At 41.5% G+C, this 23,210-nt stretch overlaps 1 protein-coding gene across 3 annotated transcripts in view; it reads left to right on the forward strand.

The window, feature by feature from the left end:
* The window catches only part of LOC136012148 (paired box protein Pax-3), a 65,734-nt gene that overhangs the window by 15,519 nt on the left and 27,005 nt on the right, over positions 1-23,210 (forward strand). The window lies entirely within an intron of this gene.

Genomic DNA, 23,210 nt, shown 5'->3' on the forward strand with positions numbered 1-23,210 from the left:
CGTTTATGAACCTAGGAGAGTAATTTTCACTCTGTTTTGTCCAAATACAGTTTTAAACCACATATAATGTTAAGGATCAGACTCTAAACCACAATAAACAACAAGATTAAGAGCTGAGGCTTCAGCTTTCCTTACTTAACGTGCTCTGTTGTACCTAAGAGCTGTAGCAGACATGGTATGAGATTCCTGCCTTATTTCGCCCTAACAGGGTAAGTTAGGGACAAAGTTTCAGATTTGCTTCACAATTTTCTTTGTATTGTCAGCTAAATTATCCCCATGGGGCTTAATTTTCCACTGGCCTGAATTTGAACATGCAAAACAAATACACAATTTTATTTGCATAAATGGATGTGCCCATAAACAGGCATATTTCAAGGTCCTGGTGTAAGACAGGATTCCTGAGTTTATCTTCATAGTTGCAGTGAATTGTCACCATTATTGAAACGAGGAGATAATAATGAACTTGCACCGTGCAAGAACTGCTCTAATCTTGATCCAGCTGATGCAGAGAATTGTGTAATAACAGGCAAATGAACACAAGTGTGTAGCGAGAACCGCCTTGAAACATGAAGTTTTACAACATTACTTGACTACCTGTATCTTTTTAAAATGCGTAATGGAGTTTAGCTGGAAAGAGTGGCTCTTGCTTTGTATGGGCAAAATATGCCAAAAAGGCTTTGCATTAGTTTGAGCATGATGCTGCAGTCACATTTGTGTAAAGGTAACTTGAATCTCCAGCACAATCCTGTTTGGTGGAACCCCACTTGCGTTAATAAACCCTAAGCCATATAACAAGATTGGGCGATAATCTTGGATTTATTGGTATAAGGTGGTCAAGGATTTGTAACAAAAAAGTGTTTTTTACATGCAAACTGGACAATATATGACTTAACGCATGTTAAAAAGATACTCCATCAACAGCTGGTAATGGTTTTCTTTGGGGGGGAAGAAAGAAATATTTTTTTGTTGCTGTTGTTAAGAAAACAAAAGCTTTGGCACAGTCAAAAATCACTTTTGAGATCTTGCATGCTAAATTTTAACAAGAGGGATTTTTTTTCTCTTTTTTTTTTTTTTCCTATTTATTTTATTTTTCTTTTCCTGGCTATGTTGCACCCTCCTTTGAGCTTCAGGCTAACAAATAATCTAAAAGACTATTCAGTGTGGTTGTGCTTGTATGGAGGGTTCTGCCATCATACAAGAAGAAATACCAACTTTTCCTTTATAGTGGCCACTATATTTATTTTTCTTTTTAAAGGAGAAGAAGAGGAATTCCTGTGTATGTCAGACATAGCATAGTTTCAAAGCTACATATTAATAGAAAAACTGGCATTATGTGAACACTTCACTGTCCAAGAATTCCAGCTGGAATAACTATACTGAACCAATGACTTCTTTCTTTTGTATGGGTCCCTCCTGATGTCTGTAGGGTTTTATCTATAGTCTGTTGGAGTTAAATTCATAAATTTGTTTAATTTTAAAAGCTTCTCCCCTTACAGGAGAACTTTATTAATATTAGAGACTGGTGAGGGTAAGGCTTTATAAGGATCCCTCTGAATATAGCAAGTCTGATAAAGTGCCTTGAAGTTCAGAGGAGGCCACAAAGATGATCAGATGCTGGTGGGTCTCTCCTATGAAGACAAGCTGAGAGAATTGGGGTTATTCAGCTTTGACAAGAGAAAGTTATGAGGAGACATTAAGGTACCAGAAGGGGCCTACAAGAAAGCTGGAGAATGACTTTTCAAGAGGGCATGTAATGACAAAACACCAGGGAATGGCTTTAAATCAAAAGAGGGTAGATTTAGATTAGACATTAGGAAGTTCTTTACTGTGAGGCTGGTGAGGCCCTGGCACAGGTTGCTCAGAGAAGTTGTGGCTGCCACATCCCTGGCAGTGTTCAAGGCCAGGCTGGATGGGGCTTCTAGCAACCTGGTCTGGTGGAAGGTGTCCCTGCCTGTGGCAGGCAGGTTGGAACTGGATGATCTTTAAGGTCTCTTCAAGCCCAAACTGTTCTATGGTAGTAGGATCATTGCATCAGCTGAAAATAGAGGGGATTTCTAGGAGCATAGAGCCTTTGCTGGTACAGGCTGTCTTGTCTGTATCTCCAGCAGGATACACAGCAGTGGAAGTCCAGTTTGGTGTAGTTCATCAGCTGGTCTCATTTTCTTGTCTGTCTCCTTTGATTTCAAGCTGTTTCAAAATGTTATTTAAGCTTCTTTCTTCTGCTGCAAATGGAAAGTGCTCTGTTCTAACTTCCTGGGGCTAGCTGTATTTGCCTGGAGCGAGGAAGATTAGTGCACATGCCAGAGGTGTTGTCTGCTCTGTTGAGTAATCTATCAGTTTCATAGGCTTTGCTGACCTAAAATTTGGAGCATAGGACTGAAAAATGAAGCAATTGTCTTCATATTTTGAATGAAGCAAAGAAAGGGTGACTGGATGGAGTCAGCTGAGTCAGGAGAAGAAAACAGAAGGCATTGAAATCCCATGGTGTGCATTATCTGTAATTTGATAATAACAATAAACAACTTTGGGTTTGAATACCCTGTTCTGGGGAAACATGAAGAGTCAGGATACCTGCCTCAGTCTCAGTCCTATGAGCTTCAGGGAGCTTTGCTTCCTCTTTAACTTTAGGTTTTGAACCAAGCAAGCCTTGGCTGCAGAGTTTGTCAGTGGAAGAGATGCTGCCTGCCAGGGCCTGGAGCAGATCTCCTTCCTTTGCTGCAGTAGTCTCTACTCATGGTTTAGGCCTACAGAAATCTATCCGACTACTGCATGATCGAGGGGAGCCATGTAGCCCAAAGCCCTGAAAAGAGTAGTTCAAAACCTGCATTATTTGAGGTATGTTCTGTTCCAGAAGCAAGAAAAAGCATTTTGGGTCTTTTCAGACATGCATAGGAGTTTAAAACCAACCTCTTCCAAAAAAAAAAAAAAAGAAACTCAAAACCCCACAACAAAACAGAATCCCAAGCAAACCTTGATTGTTGCTGTTTGCCTGCTAGGGTTTCGTAGATACTGCGTGTGTGACAAAGTTCCCCATATCTGTGGGGTGAGTGTGCCTAGAGGCTGGCCTGAGCTGCTCCCTCAAAGTTAGCAAAGGAACCTGAGACATGGGGTGAGTGCTTGGGTTGCACCCCTCAGACAGCAGTGGGATGCTTAGAACACAACATTTCTTATCCGGCTATTCCACCACCTTAAACTGGAGTCTTGTTCACCTTGCAACAGCAATAAGTGGAACCTGAGCATGTCTCCTATTGAACAGGCCACTGTCTATCCTTGTTGATGTAATTGCCCGATATGTCCCTTCCCTTTAATTCTTTCAGTGAGTGTTGGGTGGTAGTGTGAGGATTTGTGTGGGTTTTTCTGTTTTTTTGTTTTGTTTTGTTTGGTTTTTTTTTTATGTAAAAATTTTTAACTGTATTTTCTTGGAGCTTTTGGGAAATATTTTTGTCTAGCAAGAAAATAGAACAACTCTTAAGAATATAACATCATAATTGCTGAGGCTATACTGCATTTTATGAACAAAAATAAAGGTTAGTTGCTTCGTTTTGTTCAAACCCCTCATTTGCTATGTCCCAGTGCTCCTTCTTGAGACTGGAGGCCTTTTATTTGATGGTATGCCTTACCAGACGCTGATTGCTATAATGCTATGTGTGTGATGTACACTTGATACATCATCTAAGCGCTGGAAAGCGTTCATTCTTTTTGTGCGATCTTTCAGTCCTGATGTAAAACAGGCAGAAGTGCAGCAATTCCTGCCATAATGTAACATGATTCCAGGAATCAGGAATTTCCATCTCAGAATGTACCAGGAAGCGGCAGCGTACCTCGGATGGTGGGGATGGGCTGGTGGCAGGCTCCTTGCCCTCTTCTTTAGTCCAGAGAAAACAGAGGGTACAGAGTGTAGGAATATATGTCCATATAAATACACATAAATATATTTACTCTTTTGCATAGACACAGAAATTTATTCTTTTAAGAAGAAAGCCTAAAAATGTCAAGTGCTGGCTGAAAACTGGTGTAGAATGCCTCAGCCGAGGCGCTGGATTCTGCCAATGTGGGGATTAATTGATGGAAGCTTTCCCATTGGCTTTTATGGCTGTGGGATGACATCTGAAGCATACTGTAAAGTTATCTGTAAAAGTTTTGAAGCTACAGAAATGCACAGATAAATCTGAAAAGCAGTGGCCAAACGGAGGCTTTTTAAAATGTATTATGGTTCAAGGGATGCTTTCTTTTGAAACATCAAGGCACTTGAGTATTACTGGGAGTTTTACAAAGCCTGAAAACAAAGGATTAAACTCTAAAGGAGTATCCTTAAGTTTGTTTTTTATTGTTGTTGTTGTAAGCTGGAAAACCACTAAAATAAATAATGGTCCATTATACCCAAGTTCAAATAAGAGCAAGTTAAAAAAGAGGAGAAATGCTTAATAAAACATGACCAAAATTTATTATTACTAGAAAATAAGTTTTTTCCACTTGCAAACAATTGACAGGGTTTAGGAATCCAGTCTGGGGTCAAAGGGTCTTGATGGCCAAGTCAAAGGGCTCCCAGAGATGTATATTAATGCATGTCAGCTTCTAGATCCTAGAGTCAAGCAGTAGTTCATAAAAGAAACAAGGCATCTTAAGAAGAAGTGTTATTAGCAAACATCAGGTCAAAGTTTATCTTTGGGTCAGTGTATACTGGAGAGTCACCCATTGACTCTCCTAACAGGCGTTATCCTTAAAGCTGCCTCGGTGTAAGGTGTTAAAAGGAAAATAGAAACATGAAGTTTTTAACTGTGGAACCTGAAAGCTTATCAGAACACTTTATGAGACTGAGACTTATACTGTGGTGTCTGTAATTAGAGCAAAGAAAAACGGGGATTGTATTTGCATTATTTTTGTTTCCTTTTTAAATCAAAAGCTAAAACATACCTTTGTACGGACATACAGGATTCTCAGCAATGTCTTTGCACTCTTTTTGAGTCGGTAGATGCTGTAGGGGACGAACATGGCTTTCTTTTGAAAAGAACCAGTATAGCCAACGTCAAACCCTTTGATGTGGAAGTATTGTGAATCTTTCCACGTGACTCTTCCTGGAAGCCATGCGTTTCCTAAGAAGCGTGTTGACCAGTTCATCCCATTTACAACGCTGCTTCTGCAGCTCTGCTTTCTCCTCTTCCCACCGCCTTGGGTGTGGGAACCCCGGCGCCCAGGGCAGCCGCGGCCGGGGGCGCTCCGCCGCTCAGACCTGGAGGAATGCTCCCGCTGTGCTGGAGCACACAAAGGCTGCCTGCTTGCTTTGACAAGCCCATGCTGCAGAAAATCCCTGCGATCTTTTGTGCTTCGTGGTGTTGACTTATTTTAGTTCCACGCTAAGATGCTCCCCATTGAAACATGCAAGAAAAAAAGAAGTGGAGTACGGTTCTTTTAAATATTGTTATTCTGACGCATTTAGGAGGCACTTCGCCTGACTTTCTAAAGAGATGGGTTTGAACAAGGCAACTTTGCTTATGCTTTGGAGGGGAAGAGAAGAGCATAGATGTAGGGATAACAAATATGACTGTTCACTAAAGCAGATCATGTTTGCATTCAATGGCGATTAAAATATAATGTACAATGATAATGGGTGTTTCAGAGAACCAGTGTGGCAAGAAGCGGCAGAAAAGAGATTATCTGTTAGAATATTTTTTACCTGTGTGGACGCACAGTTGCAGCCCTCAACTGTGCGTTTAGTACTTAACGTTGTGCACTGGAAAGTCCTAAACTCCAGAGACATCAATTAGCATAATGGAAAACCTTGGTGCGCTCCTGAAAACGGTAATGAGTTTGCTGCTCTTCAGTGCACTTACACCAGAATAGTTCCAGCCTTTTAATTAAATCTTTCAGTAAATCTTTCTGAATTTTGTATTGGTAAAATATATGAGGAAAGAATCTTGAGCTGCAACAGACAAGCTTCAATGTTTTTTAGACTAAATACATTTCCTGTTAGGCCTTGGCAGTTGGACAAAACAGGCTTTGCTTGGGAGCTAGGAGAAGTTTCCTGACTCCGGCTGGAATTCCTGATTGGAAGTGGGGGAAGAAAGTGCCTGTCCCATCTGCTATGAGCAGGGCAGCTCCCTGCCTTAAGGAAGGGACATGTTTCCCTGGCGCTGGGGGAAAAGCTGTAGTCAGACCTCCGTGGGTCCTTTCAGAGTTCCTCCATTTCATCTGCGTAACTATCACCTATTGGGCATTAGGATCCTTGCTTGGGGTGTGGGAAAGCAAAGTTCAAATGGTTGGGCTTATTTGGGCAAGACAGATGTGGTTTTGTTTGTTTGGGTTTTGATCTATTGTTTTTAAGAACTCACTGGACATTTCAAAGAGTGAAAATGGAGAAGGAGCTACTGGTCTCAGAGACTGTCCAGTGCATGGTTGGTCTCCTCTGTAAAGTATCCTGAACAAGTGCCACGACCACATGCTTTTCCCTCTAGAGAGAGATGATTCCCTCTCTCTTTCCATTTTTCATGAAATACTTTAACAAGATTTTGTTTTTTCCGCTAACACAGAATAGGGGAGGCGGGGGAGAGAGATTGGAAAGAGAAATGTGAAACGAGGAGAAGGGCAAATACTCCCTTCTTCACCAAGTTACAACCATGGTCTGAAAGCATGAAATGACATCAATTAGAAACATACCCAAACAGCGGAGCAGCTGAACCTTTGCTGGTATAATCTGTCATGGCTCCACTGAAGTTAATTTGAAAGTCTGTCTGTTCCTAAATAGGTGCAAAGGCCTTCCAATGAATTGTGTGTTACCATAGGAAATCATATTAAAGCGAATGGTATTTTAGGAGTCTGTAAGTCGTCACTTTTAATGGTAGCTGCATTGAGTTTGATATAAACACTTAAAAGAGTTTGCTGGATTGACTTTAACTTTGTTTGTGAGAATATCTGTACTGCTAAACTGTGGGTTTAAGCCCTGTAAAATACTTTGTGCTAGAGTCTGGTCCTGACAGAGCTCTTCTAATTAGTGTGAGCTGAGTGCTCACCCCACGTCATGGGAACAGAATCCTGAAACCATGCTGTACGTGGGGTGCAAAACAGAAAGCCAAAAGTTTGTTTAGTGCGTTGGTGGACTCGGAGGCTGAGGAGGAGAGTGGGAACCTTGGTTCCTTCAGTGGTTCAGCAGGATCAAATTTACTTCTAATTCTTTCTCGCCAATTCCTATTGCAAAAAATAACCAAATAAGTCTTGGCCTTATCGGAAAGTAACGAGGAGCTTATCTTGCTCTTAATGAAGTTGATGGCAACATCAGTTTACTGCAAGATGATGCCCACTAGCATAATAAACAATTACTTTAAAGGAGGAAAATTACTGAATGTCAATTAAGACAAGCATCAGAATGACAATGTTCCATTTTTCCACTGCACAGAGAATGGTTTATGGCCAAAGGATTACTTTTGAAATTGTTTTGAATTCTGCCCTTTAATTTATTAAATGAATCCTTCTTAGGAACTTGATTGCTAATTCACTTTAATTTAAAAAAGCCCCACTGTCGTCTTTGGATGTAGGCAGATCCCTCAAGGGTCTATAAAACTGTCAATATGGCTGTTAATTTGGGTTTTCTTTTTTTTCTTATGGCTTAAAGCTTAATTGTGAAGCTGGGAAGATGCCATGGTTTTGGTTTGCAGAGACTCAAGCAGTGTCTTATGGGTTTCAGATCCCATCAGAAGCCATAGGAGCCCTCCTGCTGTTACTGACATGTCAAGTTGGAAAAGCTGCAAAAATCTGGGGAGGAGTGGGGGTTTGCTGAAAGTGGGTCCCACCTGGTTTTCATGCTGGAACTGGAGATGGACAAGAACCAAGTGTCTTAGTCTAAATGTCCCTCAGCTTTGGGTGGGTCTGGATCCAGATCAGGATCTGAACTTTTTGTGCCTCAGGCTTGTCTCTAATTGAATCCATGCAAAACCACACATTTCGCATGACTTTGATGCAAAACCATAAATGGGCCCATTTTTTATTCAAAACAAAGTCCAGGCTTGCTTAGAAAGATCACAAACCTTCTACTGAACCTTGCTGGTCTCAGGTTGTAACGAAAATTCAAGTCTGCAATGCAGTAATGTTCCTGGATGGAACGATGCTTGTTTCTGTCATTCAAGTTAAGTGTGTGACTGCTCCAAGACAGACAACAATGTCCCACTCACTGTGAGTTGATCAGAAGATGATCTAGACTCTTCCTCACACAGACTCTGACTTTAATTATTTTTCTTGGGTTAGATCCTGATCAGAAAATCTCAATGGAATTTCTACTGGCTTTGTGCATTATATAGGATAATATGGGAAATATTCTGAGTGATGTGGGATTGAAAAAGCAAGACAAAGCATAGAAGCCTGAATGAGATTGTTTCGATTGAACCATTTCTGCAACCTTTTCCCCGAGCAGTCAAATTAAAAAAATAAAGCAACAAAAGAACCCCCGTATGTTTCAATTTTGGAAAACAATTCTGATGTTTGAAGGAGACTTTCAAAACAGTGCAAGGATTTTAGCAATATAAACTCTAATACCTTAATAGAACAGCGCGAGTGTTACTTTGATGACATATGCAGGCTCTTCTTTGAAGATCACAATCTGACCATTCACTATGAAGTTATCCCCTGCGCATGTTGGTTAATCCACTTATATACGATGATATATCTTAGAATTACATGAATGGTGACCAGAATGTTGACCTGGGTCAAAGTTTGTTTGTAAGGTGTTATTTGGTAACTGCCCTTAGACCATGATTTGGAAAGTCTAACTGGAGTGTCTGAATAAGGTAATTGTTACTGAAAACATCAGAAATGTTTCCAGGCCATCTGTTGCTCAGCCACTTGTTGTTACTTGTATTGCTATGGCAAACAGGATCCCTGTTCATGGATTGCCACTGTGCTGGGACCTGTACCAATACACATCTTCAGCTGTCCCTGTGAAAAGGACCTAATGATGTAGGCATATGACAGTGCACAGACATGTTTAGACTTTAAAGCAGAGATAAAGGCTATTAAGCTCTATGACGAGCAGCGTTCTCATCCCACTGATATCCAAACTGCAGCAGAGATGTTGCTGAGCTATCACAGCAATGAAACCTCTCTAGAATTCCTGTATAATTTGATATCCATAGTGACAATGAATGTTCCAGGCTCCTACTGTGAACCCAAAGCCACAACATTGCATGCTACCAGGGATAAAGAAACACTGATTACTTGGCCAACAGTAGGTGAAGGCAAGAAGCCCACAAATACAGCCCCACAGGGTAGCTTTCTTGTTTCTGTGGTTTGTGATCCCCTTGGGCAGCATTAAGCCTGGTATCCTGGATATCCTTACCCTGCTTCTCCAACAGTAAAAAAGAAACCACTTAGAAAAACTGTAAAGAGCTTGTTTGTCCTGACCTGTGTTTTCCTTTGCAGACACAGGAGGCTGGCTGGGAGCATGTGGCTTTTATTCTTTTCTGCCTCTCTGCTATTGTGCTGAGCTCATTCTGGCAGGCTCCCCCATACGCATCTGGGGCATCTGTCAGGCCCTATCCTTGGGCTCTGTCTGGCTGGGTTGCAGGACAGGTTTTTACTTCCTAATCTGCATTTAATACTTTAGTGTGGCTCTCAACAGCATTTGAGCAGCCAGAGAATTGCATCTCACAATCCATAGGGTGTGAATTGAGGAAAAAACTAACATCTAAAAAACTTGCTGTCAAATAAAGTGCATAACTTTTGCTGAAATTCCATGGGTGTTGAATACTTGTCTTTTCTAAGCTTCTAGAAAAGCCCACTAAAATATGTACTGCTTGTCTGCATAGGCAGGGGGAGACAGGCGGTGTGTTAGTGGTTGTACTTCTTCCAGTATTCATCATGGGGGTATTTCTATTTCAGACTGGACTTAAACATGAGATATGGCTTGCATGCAGCCAAACCAAAGCTTCTGTGTGAGGACCTGTTATCATTTCATATGACAGCAGGCAAATGCAAAGCATTGGAGCTGTGAAAAGTCTGCTTTTAAGAAACCCTCTTGCCTTTGAATGTGGTACAGTATCAGGAGGATTTTAGTGTTTTCAGGAGAAACAAGAACTACTTCTATTTCCACTGAAGAAAGTGCTCTCTTTACATGTTTTAATGGTACAGCTATTAAGACTTTCACTTGTGGTACTGGGAACCTAGCATCACACGCAAAAGTCTTCACTTGGTGCTCTAGTTGTGTACAAGTGGAACACACAGGGACTTCGTTCAGTGGTGCAATAGCACTGGAAGGCAAGATGAAGCAGGAGGCAATTTTTATAGTTTTATAGTTAACATATAGTTTTTCCCAGATCCCCCTATTTTTACCCCTGTAACGCTGAGGACTGGGAAGCAAAGAGAATCTTTAACAAGATTCCATCAATTAACCGTACTACCTAACAATTCAAGATAGCTGCTTTAACAGAGATGAAAGACTGTAACTGAGAAATTAGGCATTTTATCAACTTTCCTGGATTCTTATGTTTACATGTTATTATTTTTTGTTTGTTTTAAACATTGTAAATCTGTTTGGGACCACTTATCTTGAGGACTTTGCCTCATTGCTGGAGGGTAAATCCATTGATTTTCAGTGTGTGGGAGATTATCTGACAATGAACCCTTCTTCATGCTCCAAAAAAGCACAGGCTCTTTCATTGGGTTCCCATCGGGGTAAAAGGAGCTAAATTAAAGACCATCTACCTCACGTGCTGTGTGCCTGGAACTTCCTGATACCTGTGAGTGATTGAGGGCTGCATCTGAGTCTAGGGGCTAGATTCAGAGACAACCTAAAATACGAGATTTGCATTTAATACTTTGGATGAAGAATTAGATTCTTCAGTGTCTCTTCCACTGGGAATAGCAAGGAGCAAATGGGTGACAGTATGGGTGGTTTTGTACCTTATACATGACTTAAATACTCTTTTTAGACAGTCATGTCACTTTAAGTCATTGAAACTCCAAGCACTCACGTTGTAGGGATGCTACATGGAAAGTTCATATATCATAGTAATGCCTTGATCTACATGCTTGGAATATCAAAGCACACCTGTGCCTTTATAAAACTAAAGTTGTTTTCTATTCTCTCCTTGTTTTCGTACCAGATGATTATTGCTGTCAGTCTTAACAGAATGTGCAAGACTGAAGAGCAGTGAGCTAGATTTGGAAAGAGCAAAGCAGGGTGAGGTGCCGTGAGAGCAGAAAATCGTGGAAGATAGTCAGGAGGAGAAGTTAGTAAGAACCAGAGATCTGGCATCTTGGGTTGCGTGCCTTGAGTGTCAGACCCAGGAGGCTGCAATTGCAGGTGCGATGCAGAAGGTGTCCCATATACTTGATGTGTAGCAGAGGTGTAGTATTGGATCTATAGTGCTTCATAGCTGTTAATGAGTACAGGGTAGATTAGCTAAATGGCCCAAAGTAGCCTCAAACCCATGAGGCTGTTAGAAACTGAACAAATACTTAAGTTCCGGTTTAAATTTTTATGCCTTTGCTCAGGCTCTTCTATATTTTTGTCTATTTATAAGATTACCTAACATCCTTGAGGAAAATCCCCTGATCTTATGTTCCATTACGTTGCACTGTGTTAGAGAAAGCTGGGAAGCGGACAACATATATAGTGGCAACTAAAACTCTTGTGATTTTAATTACTTAAAAAAAACCCCAACCTCCTCCAAAAAACCCCAAACAAAAAACCCCAACAAAACAGTGACCAAACAAAACACCACTCTCCAAAAAAGGAGTGGTGAGAACCCCAGGCCTTGAAGACCTTCATGACAACCCTGTGCCAAAAGCTGCGCATTAGCTGGGGCTGACTGACCCTGCAGCCTGTGTGGTGCAGGAATGGTTACAGCCAACAGACATTTCACAGCGTGTCCTCTTGGGGACTGCTGATGTCCGTGGGTTAAATAAAGGTTGTGTAACACTGGTGTAGACAGTCCTTTAGATACCTGTAGGAATTATATATTAAAATAGAGTGAAGGTACTTTCCTCTCCCCACCCCCCAATCAAGCAACCTTATTTATTGTTTAATTTGCCTGGCTCTAACGAAGCCATGGTTTCCCTTGTTTCTTTTATACAGGTAGCAAGCTGTATACGTTGCTTGATTATTAGCAAATCGCAGTGTTAATCCCTTTATAGTACGGTGTGTGCGTAGAACTAATTTGTTTGGTTTTTTTTTTTTGTTTAATTTACAGTTTTTTAGTAAATGCTTTGCAGTAAATTTTTCTTAGGGAAGTGCATAAAATCATCATTATTTTTAAACAGCTACAAAATGCAAAGTACCATGGTGAAGTCTGCTATAATTAACACAGCAAAGAGAATAGTTTAGTTGACATTTTATATTGGTGTAACTATGTAAGCATTATGTACGTTGTGCTCCATGCACTCTGTCGATTGCATGCTTATCAACACGTGTTTCATTTCTCATGATTTTAAATTGCTGTTAAAGTCAGTTATCTAAAGGGGCTTGATATCAGTTAAAACTTTATTTCATTTTGATTCATGAGCAAATATTCTTTCTAAATAAATAATATTGTGGGAGGGAGGAAAAAGAAATGAGTCAAAATGTGTTTTTGGAATGCTCAGCGGATGTTGGGCTTTGTTCTGGTTTTCTTACTGGACTGAAGAATTGTGGGTTTTCTTTGGAAATTAAGATCTCCATGTTTCTTTTAAATAGATAGCAAACTGTATACCTTCATTATTACCAGTCACAATGTTAATCTCTTTATCTCACTGTGTGTGTGCACGAAACTCTTCCAATCACCCACATTTCAGCTGTTTCAATGCCTGCACAAAAAGTGGAAAATGTCTTGTTTTAATTTCTCATGTCCATTTAGCATCTGTAATATGGTATGGTCAGGTGGCGCCTACGAGCTCTAGCAGCTTCTGTGAGGGTTGTTTGCTTGCGTTTCACCTAACCAGAGCAGTATGAGTTACGTGTAGGTACTGCACTGCAAGCTCTCAGGTGACAGTCACAGGGAAGGATAATTAAAAGACGATGCCAAGAGTTCATTGGTATACAGACTCCACTGGGCAAGTGACAAGGAGAATCTGCAGGTGGCCAGCTCTCAGAGGGACTCTACTTAATTACTGCAGTGGCATCACTGGCATTATTATGAAAGAAGCAGCATTGTTTGCTTTGGGAAGTCTCATGCACAAAAGAGTCCTGCATGCCCTGTACTGGTATCAAAGGCAGGATCTGGAAATGAAAAACCCCATAGGAAGTAACACGAGGAGGTGCTGAGCACCCTACTGCCTGTCCCATTGTAGGGTCCTTTCATCCCAAATACTGGAACAACCGTAAAGGCAAAAGCTGTCTTTGACCAGTGGGCCTGGAGGGCTCAGTACCCAATAGGATCAGGTCCCATGACAGAAGATGATGGATCTTGAGGTCAGCACCCCAATTCTTAAGTAGTTGTGATGGGAGTGACCTTGAGTTACTAACAGATTTGGCTGGAAAAGAAGCATTTGGCAGGAGTAGGTAACACCCTAGAAAATAAATCACAGGAAAAATGTCTGATGAAAATATTTTGTTTTTGTTTTATTGACTGAAATCTGGAGGGGCAAAAAAAGTCAGCACTTTTAGTTTTCTTCCACAAAAATTCCAGAAATCTTCTGCAAAGTTAAGTGGTTTCTAGGGGAAATGGAGTATTCAATGTCAAAATACAATATTCCATTAAAAAAAAAAAAAGTCTGGAGTTATTTTGGTCATTCTATGTCCTGAGAGTGATCGAGATGATCATTTAACTCAGTTTAGTTCAATGTGGGTAAAAATGGCTTGAGGGGTGGTCTGGCTGCAGCTGTGGGTATAAGAAGAGATGATAGCCTTGATTTCCTACAGACTTTGAGGACTGTAATGTTGGCATTGAGATGAAGCTATCTACAGCAGCTTGTTCTGACAGTGTTTGTTTTGAATCAAGGATGGTATTAATTCAGGTGCTAGAACTAGCTGAGAGAGATAGTGTATTAAAATGTTCTCATTTTCTGTCTTAGGCATCTGTAGAGTTTCTTGTGTCTTCAAACATGTTTTAGCAGTGCTATGAGTTGATCAAAACCCAGAGAAGCAATACAGAGCTGGTTATGGAAAATGCGTGTAGGCTTTTTTTTTGGTGTGCCCAGTAAGTCTGATCATCTTGTATAACTTTTTTGGAGCATTGTTCTCATGCTGTTATTGCAAAGGATTGAGACAAATGTAATTTATTGATTATTTTTAATTCTGAAGAATCTACACTGCCTCCCCCAGGAAAGATTGTTGACAGCTCAATTATTTGCAGTGCTTTAACTCACAAATACAGTCTCAGTATTTATCCAGAGACTCCTTCATTTGCTTTATTTAATTTCTCAGCTGACAAATTCCATCTCCCAGGATACTCAATGTTTTCAATCTTAATTGGTTACCAATCAGCTGATACCGGCTTGAAAACATGATGGCAGTCCTTTCTCAGTACGTTCTGGGATTTGTACAAGAGAGATTAGCTTTTCTCTTAAGTCTCCCTGGCTTTTATATTAAAATATAGCCTAAAACATCAACCTCCAAAACTCATTTGGATTTGAGCACTTAGTTTCCTTCACCTTTTTCTAAATTTAGGAGGTAAAGTTGGTTTTGGTGGTCTTTTTTTGTGGTATGTTTGTGGTTTTTTTTTTTTTTTGTGCTCTGTAAGTTTTCCTTTGAAATTTCCTAGTCTGTGTGTGTTTGGAGTTTGTTTTTTTTTTTTTTTAAGTGAGAAGATGGTGCAGTGCTTAAATACAGTACTCGTGTTTGCAGCATTGCTACAGATGCTCCCTGTGGGAAGGGCTGGAAAAGCCCCCAGACTTGGGCACTCATGAGCTCCCAGTGAAAATCAAAGGGTCATGCTAGTGACTCTTCTTTGTGCTTTACAGAAAGCCCTCCTCTCTGAGTCAGTAGGCTGTATTCAGAGAGAAGGTCTGGGGTGACTTGGAGTCCAATGACAGTGAGATTGTACAGGTTCATGCTGGAGTGCTTTGTTGTGCCTGGGGTTATCACAGTGCTGGCTCCCTCTTGCTGTACTCCTTCGCTGGATCTACTGCTAATGATGGAGAGATTGAGCAAGGGCCAAAGCTTGCCTGGATCCAGCTTTGTTTTTATAACAACAGAGTAATCCTTGAAGGCCAGTGAATAGAGACTGTATGAAGTCAGCAAGGCAGTCTTGTTTTCATGGGAAAAACTATCAATTTAACTTTTATTTAGTCATTAAACCTGAGCTAAGCCTTATGCGGGCATCAACCTCTGAAACAATGAGGACAGCTCCCACAGGCTTTTTACCCACATGAATTTTACCAAATCACGTTGTTTTTGAGTGTATGTGGGTCGTTTATTTGTTTGTGTGTAAACAGGTAGAGCCGGTGCTCAGGTATATCTGGCTGAGGGTTTGGATCACCCTGGTCTGTGTGACAGTCCCCAGGTCTGTTCTGCTCTCCCGTTGGCAGGTTCCTCAGCTATACACGCACACATTTGTGTGTACTACCTATACAATAGGATCTGAGCGGTAACTGCAATTCCTTTATGTTTAGTTTTCAATGTGAAAGAATAATAGTGCTGATAATTCCCAGAGCAAATTTACAGCAGTGAAACTTGGGAGTGGAATCAAGCCCACATGCAAAGCTGTTAAGTACTTTAATGTTACTTGTATCAACAAAACAAATCTCTTCTTGGAAAAGGAGGTGGGGGAATAAGAAGAGATTTTTGTAGTTGTATTTGCAGTTTCCTCTTCCCTTCCTTTCACTCTAGAAATTCTTTATCCTTTCATGCAGAGTTGAGAATTAGCCATTTATTCTTAGGGCTGGTGATGCAGGCTTTGATATTTAAAATGGAATGTGTTCCTTTTTGATGCTCTGTGGCTTTGAATGAAGTACATGCTAGCAGATTAATGGTGCAGAACAGTTAGACACTGGCCATTTTTTTTTTCTTTCCATATTATTTCATCATTCAAAAAAAATTAAATACATTTTTAAAAAGAAGAGCCTGTGAATTGTCTATTGTCTGTGCGGTGAAATTATTTTCACAGTGCTGTCATTCTCGTCTATGTTGAAATCGTTGAATAGCTATGAGCTGTCACATTTTTTGTAAGTTATAACTGCATCAAGCTGTGCTGACAAAATGTCCCTGCGTAACTGTTAATATGCATTGTCATTTTAAGCATGAAACAGTTTAGCTAATGATTTATCTCTTATAATGCAGCACTTGGGGCAGCTGTACGATTTGTCTCTTTAGCAAGTCAAGTAATTTCTTTAACAAAATGTTAAGCACAGATGGGCCATAGGCTGTCAGTTAACCATTATTGTGCATGCATCTGCTTGCCTTCAATGCACTGTTTTATGTATTCAGCCACTTACTTAGGCACAGTTCTCTGAAAAGCGGAACCTACTCTGATTGGCAAATAAAATGTTCATTTGTCTCTTCTTCCTATTGTTTTGTTTTGGTAACACATGTCAGCAGCTCAATTACCCAGTTCATTAACAGCTCCCAATGGACATGATGGCCAGCCCATGATAAGGAGGGTGATTGTGGCACATATGGTCAATAATAGCCTGTCTCTTGGTAATTGTAAATAAAAGTCACTGTTGGCCACTTCCTTTTACTGCAGCTACTGTTTTCCTTTTCACTTTGCTGTACAAAGCACATTTCTCTATGTGAATCAGCCCAAACAAAATAAAAATACCATCCACTTCTCTCAAGATCACTTTTATCACTGTTGTGGTGGTTGTTCCCTTTCTGTGCTGACATTCCAGCTTAAGAGATGCAGTTTTTCTTTTCCAGTTCCAGTAACCGGTTAATTCCTCTTATTAATCAGTTTACTTAAACAGCAACATATTTTCTCCCCACTTCTCTCATTCTCTCACTTCAGACTTTTGTAAAGTGCCTGTGGAGTTTTAAAAAAAGCCATTTACAATGTTTTTGTAACTATGCCCTTTGCAAATAGCAGCGGTTTTCAAAGGGGTAATTGAAGTGTGACTTAATCCTTGTTGGATGAGCAATATTCATGTCTGGAAGAGAGGCTTGCCTTTTGGTTTTGTTTCTTAGTTTTTGATACGTCACTGTCAAAATGATGGTAGAAGAGGTTAAAAGCAATTTTACTACTTCTGCATATTTAACATAGGTGTTCTGTTGCTTTCTAGGAAAACTGGGAATTTTCTTAAATATTTGCTGACCCTAAATTTTCCCTTTTAACAGGGAAGAGTGTGCAGCTACATTAACATGTTTTATCTTAACTCCACTGAGAAATGTTTTGTGGCTTCTTATTTTGTTCTTTGTTTCTTGAAATTAGATTTACATGTCAAAGAAGAGGAGTCCAACTGCTAACAAATTTTGGCCTGTGACCTAATAGGGTAACAGTGGGGATGCCTGAAGGTCCTCTCTATCCTCTTCCCTTGTTGACAGTGAAGCAGGGAAAGCGAACAGTGAATTGGATAAAATTGCAGCTCTGAGTCCAAATTGCTTTGGTTGGAGCACTACAGCCTAAAATTTAGGGGTGCTCTTCTAATCTTTGGAGCCTGTTTTGTCTTGGATAATCACAGCGTTTGGTTGTGGCACAGCTCACAGGTGGCTGAGGGGTGACTGCAGACCCCCTGAGTGCGTCCCCTGCTGCCTGCCATATTCATAACTAATCTGTAGCCTCCACCCAGGGCGGTGGGCACTCGGGGAGTTGTTGAGTGTCAGAGTTTATTTGTCCTGTTTTGATTAGCGCAGACCTGGCAGGGCCCATTTTCTTTTTAATGGCTCCTTGCTGTGACAGTGAGGTTTTGGGAGGAGGAGGAGGAGAAGAGGCAAGCCTGGAGTCATGTTTCCCCAGGCAAATAGAGCAAAAGCAAGGGACGATGGGTTGGGAGGGAGGTAGTTGGTTGGCTTCAGAGTCTTCATTACATTTTGTATGCAAATATGAGCCTGCTCCTAAACGGGACTGCTTACAGAGGGAAAAAGGAGGGAGGCTGTCAGTAGGAAATAAAAGATGTTGTTTTCTTTTCCTGTAGACTTTAGTTTGAGGAAAGAAAGGATTCCTGATGTGTTTCTAGTCCGTTGACTGTTAAATCGCCAGCTGCTGAAAGCCTACCCCAACACAAACAAGGATCCAGGGAGGAATGCACTGCTGGCCACCTACTGCTGCTCCCAGCCCTCGCAGCAAGCCAGCGCCGGAGGTTTATTTAGCGAGCGCCTGGGGTGACTCTGACGGCCCACATCCTGGGGCAGTTTTCCCTCTCCCTCCCTTTCCTCTCTAATTCATCCACAACATGATGGAGGGTTGCGTTTGAGCCCCCTTACCTCTGGCCGGGAGGGGCAGTCCTGGAGGGACGTCTCCAGGTGCGGAGGTTTGGGGAGGGGATGGCTGGGATTAACCCCTGCTGTGCATCCCCTTCACCCTGGCTGCCCTCCCCGCCGCCCCCCTCGCGTCCGCGGCAGCCTCCTTTGTGCCTCCCGCATCCTGCCAGGCAGGTGTCAGAGCCCTGAATGCGGGCAGAGGCCTTGCTGATGGATACCACAGATGGAGCGTGGAAATCGGCCGAATAGGCCTCAGCCACAGGCCATTTCTTAGGACCCAACAAAAGCCTCCAAATAAGTCAACAAAAATCCCAAAGATCACAAAGAGAAAGTGTCATTTGTCATTTGCTGTGGGTTTGTGTGGGGGGTGGCAGCCCTGCTGCACTCCTCCTCGCCTGCACCCGAGTAAACACGAGGCAGGTCACTTGCCTCTCCATGGCGTGAAAGGGATCCCGCGGCAGCCCCGCGGTACCCGCTGCCTCCCGGCGCTCCCCCAGGGCTGGGGATGCCCTGGCTACGGCCATGAGGAATAGAGATGTGGCACGAGGGGGAGAGCCTGAGGAATTAACCATGTGTAACTAGAGAAATGAGAAGATCTGGGAAGGATAGCCAGCAAATAAGCCACCATCAGAACCCCCTCTGCCTTTGTATGTTGGCTTTTTCAGTCTTGTTTTAGCAAGATCCGTGGCCAGACAATTTATCTAGGGCAGACCCCAGGCTGTTACACTTATAGGAAGAGGCTGTGCAATATTTTACTTAAACATTTCACAGCGACTGAAGGATTGCCAGAGAACTTGTGCCTTTGTAGTGTTAAAAAGATAACCTCTGCCCACGTTTGCCAGGTGCGCTGTGCTGCAGCGGTAACGTATGGGTTTTAAATGGTTGTCACGTTTTTGATACCTACCTATTCGAGTGAAATGGCTTGCTGAGAGGAAGAACAACCCACAGAATGACCACTCGTGCGTGTTAGTTTGTTGTTTGGGTTTTGCCCCGTTGTGTCTGTTTATGGTGTTTAGAAAAGGGATCGTTGCAGAGCTCCAGGTGACCGAATGCCTGCGACACTGGGCAGAGATTTTTTTGCATGTCGTGGTGATAACAGGCATGCAGTGTGTCCTCAAGTCACACAGGGTTAAGAGACAAATAATTGCTCTTTACTTCTGTAATTCCTTCTTGAATTAAACTTCATCGCTCAGTTACTGGTCGTGCTTTTGGCTGCCTCTCCTGCTTTGAGCTGTGCAGTAAGGGACTGGGGGACCTGGCCGCAGATCTCCCAGGGCACTGGCAAGTCTCCTCCTTTCTCCTGTTTTTAGCTTGAGGGGATGGAGTATTAAGATTGTTAGGACAACTGTAAAGGTTAGCGATATACATATTGTGTGTGTGTGTGCGGAGATGATGGAGATAGAAACAAGCTATCTAAAATCTGACCACCTTTACTTGTGCTGAATAGTATCTTTTTGCATCATAAAAGTCAGCGGATCTGTTAATGAGATACAGCTTACCAAAGGGCAATGTGCTATGGCTATTGAGCATATATAAAACAAATACTGCTTTTTTAAAGGCTGAGGTATGTCGAATTAATGTGCTTAGCCAGTGCTCTGATTAGCTTCTTACGTATATATATGTCTAACAATGGCATTTTAATAGGGAAAAATAAGAATAAAAGCTTCATTGAATCTAATAGTACTTAAGATGACTTTGTAAGAAATAAAAAGTGTGGTTTGTAGTACAGGCACATAGCTATAATTTAAGATTACATTTCTCTGATTTTAATATCACAGATCAGACAAGACAATGGAACTCAAAGGAACTGAATGTTTTCAATAAAGCTGCACATAGCAGCCGGGCCTGATGAAGGCTAACACCAGTAGAATCAGGCAGATATGAAAGCCATTTCATTTGATATACATTTTCTCCCTACTTTAATTTTGTTACTTTCTCTCTAAATGTTTGCACTTGGTTAAATGTATCGTACCGGACTCTCAGATACTTCAGCTTTTGATGACTGGTTTACCCTTGTGCCTTTCATGTACAGCTTAATGAAATGTAAAGCTAAAATGAAAAATGAAATCAAGTCAGCATTTCAGTTCTGCATTCTTGTTGCTGCATGGGTGCAAGGTGCGGTGAAATGTTATGGGATTTTGCTAAGACCTTATAAACCATTTTTAGAAAGATCATTATAGGTTTCTCCGTACTCTCCACCAGCTGGTGAGGGAATTCACTTAAGAAACTTAACGATAAATATCCACTCTGAATCAGACAATTTAAGCTGGCTTTTTATAGTCATAACTGTAGATGTTTGAAGAAGTTCCATACGTACATGCAGAGCCTGAAAGAGAGTACTGTAAGAGCTCTTGAGATCTGGGGATTTGCCTACTTGATTTAAAAAACAACCAACCAGCCCTCATTCTGCACAATCAAAGGCAACTTTTGGCACAGAAATTCTCTCCTCCTGAGCTCTGTTGCAGATCTTTCCACAAATCGGGTATGGTCAAAGTGTGATGCTAGCCACTATGACTGTGTCAGCATGGCTGGTGTGCTCTCCTCCTCTAGACTAATTTGTCAGCACAGCTGCTCTGCTTAAAATCCATGATTTCTATCTGAGACTAACATAAGGAAACTAGATTTTAAGTATCCTGGTTTTATTCTTGAACCAGCAGCATGAAGCTATCCTGGACGACTGTAACTTGGTTGCTGAGGAAGGCAGGTGTCACTTGGGACCCCAACTGAGAAGATTTGGGATTTGTCAGTAATTGAGACAATGCATTATGTTCATTTTGGGATACCCTAGATTGTTTAGTAAGGAATGAACTTGAACTGTTTGGAATAGGATGTTTGTATTGGTTCCCCTTTGTTCTTGAGGACAATGTTCTCAAGAACCAGAGTTTTACTTGGGACAAAAATTAAATGCAAGTAGAAGACTCTGGGAGTCTGATGTTTTCACACTTACACCAGTGGTGAGCTTTATGGGAGGTTCTTCTGATGTTCTGTATATGTTGGGTTCAAGATATTGACGATGTCTGGTCAGTGAAGACAGCTTTCACATAAAAGTCTCTGGTCTAGCAGTAATTGTTCTTTTATTTATTTATTTATTTTGGTAGACAAATTCATAAACTCTTCATCTGTATCGTCTGAAACAGCATTTTGTCTTTCTCATGCTGTAACACTAAGTAAACAGATTAGATGTATTAGTTCAAACAGCTTGAGTGAAATTGGAAATGCAAGATAGCTAGAAATGAACATGGTGGGGGGTTTTAGCTGGCTCTTGAGAAACAGTGATTTCTTCTCGGCTTTGTGTTCTCAGTTACTGCCAAATAAATCATGTTAAGAAGATTATTTTAAATCAATGACTATATCAATAGTTTATTTGGCATTATTGAAGTAGTAGAGGCAGCGCTTGCTGAACAAGTGGTTTCAGCATCACTGGGGAGTGTCTGCCCTCTTTAGGTGGTTTCCCTTGAAGACTCAGACAAGAAGGAATGCTTGTTGCCTGGGACAGCAGCTGATGCGAGTAAAAGCTGGCTTTGGAAATCTACTCTTTTAGTTCATTATGGTTTTTGGAGAAAGAGAATGTGGTTGGGTGCTGGAAGGGGCTTTGCTGCCTTCACAGCTATAGCTATGGGCTCAGCCACGATTGGGCTGTAGCTGGAATTTACTTGATTGCCAGGGAGTGCAGGGGAAACAAGCAATGATGCCAGGAGCTGTCTGTCTGTGTGTGATTTCACTCTCTCCATGCCCATGAAACCCAGAAAGAGTTTGGTTTCTGATTTGTTTTTAAACTGGTGATCTCAAGAGTTGGTAGGCCCTTCCTGGGTCTTGAACAATGCTGTATGTGGTCTGTCTTTTGCTGACTTTCCTTAAGTACCGATTTGGGATGTGGTGTGAGGGACCCTTGATCCAGCATAGCCTTGGCTGTTTTGCAGTCACGTCCTGGACTGTTGATTGGATGCTGAGCATCAGCGCATCTGTACGTAGCTGTGCTCTGTGCTGAAACCTTAAGTGAAGGAAGCATGCAGTCTGTGTATTTCAGCTCTGGTCATCACATACGCTGGAATCTCCTTGATTTAGTAACTGGAAGTGTCAAGTCAAACTATTGCTCTAAGTTATTCTTACAGGACTTCTTTGTGCAATGTGCATCTCAAATTTTCTTTTATATTTAATATTAACATTTGTCTGGCCTGTCTGACCTCATAGCAGCCTTCCAGTATCTGAAGGGGACCTATAGGGATGCTGGGGAGGGACTCTTTGTCAGGGACTGTAGTGACAGGACAAGGGGTAACGGGTTAAAACTTAAACAGGGGAAGTTTAGATTGGATATAAGGAGGAAATTCTTTCCTGTTAGGGTGGTGAGGCACTGGAATCGGTTGCCCAGGGAGGTTGTGAGTGCTCCATCCCTGGCAGTGTTCAAGGCCAGGTTGGATGAAGCCTTGGGTGGGATGGTTTAGTGTGAGGTGTCCCTGCCCATGGTAGGGGTGTTGGAACTAGATGATCTTGAGGTCCTTTCCAACCCTAACTATTCTATGATTCTATTCTATGTTTCTAAGGTTATGTTAGGCAGTCCTAAGACACGTGAATAACTTCCAAACAAGGGGGATGTCTAAATGTGCTGAGATATACTAACAAATATCTACAATACTGCTCAGAGTGTATGACAAATAATACATGTGACATGAAGTAAATATTTGTGTATAACAATATATTTCTCCAGTAGTGCTCCTCATACCTTTGCCATTACTCTCATAACCATTTCAGCAATAAGACTCTAGTTATGGATTTCTAGGGAAAGTCTCATGGATCTGAGTCTATAAAGTCTGAATGTTTAAATTACAGTGTTCACACTGGTGTGTGTGTGACAAGTATTTGTATCGGCTTCCTAGTTCAGCAAATGGAACAAGGAAGTATTGCTTGGTACTAAGCTGTACTCAGGTTTTTAAAACACTTGCAAACTGCTGGAGGA

Source organism: Lathamus discolor, chromosome 3 (assembly GCF_037157495.1).
Source record: "Lathamus discolor isolate bLatDis1 chromosome 3, bLatDis1.hap1, whole genome shotgun sequence".
Classification (NCBI taxonomy): domain Eukaryota; kingdom Metazoa; phylum Chordata; class Aves; order Psittaciformes; family Psittacidae; genus Lathamus; species Lathamus discolor.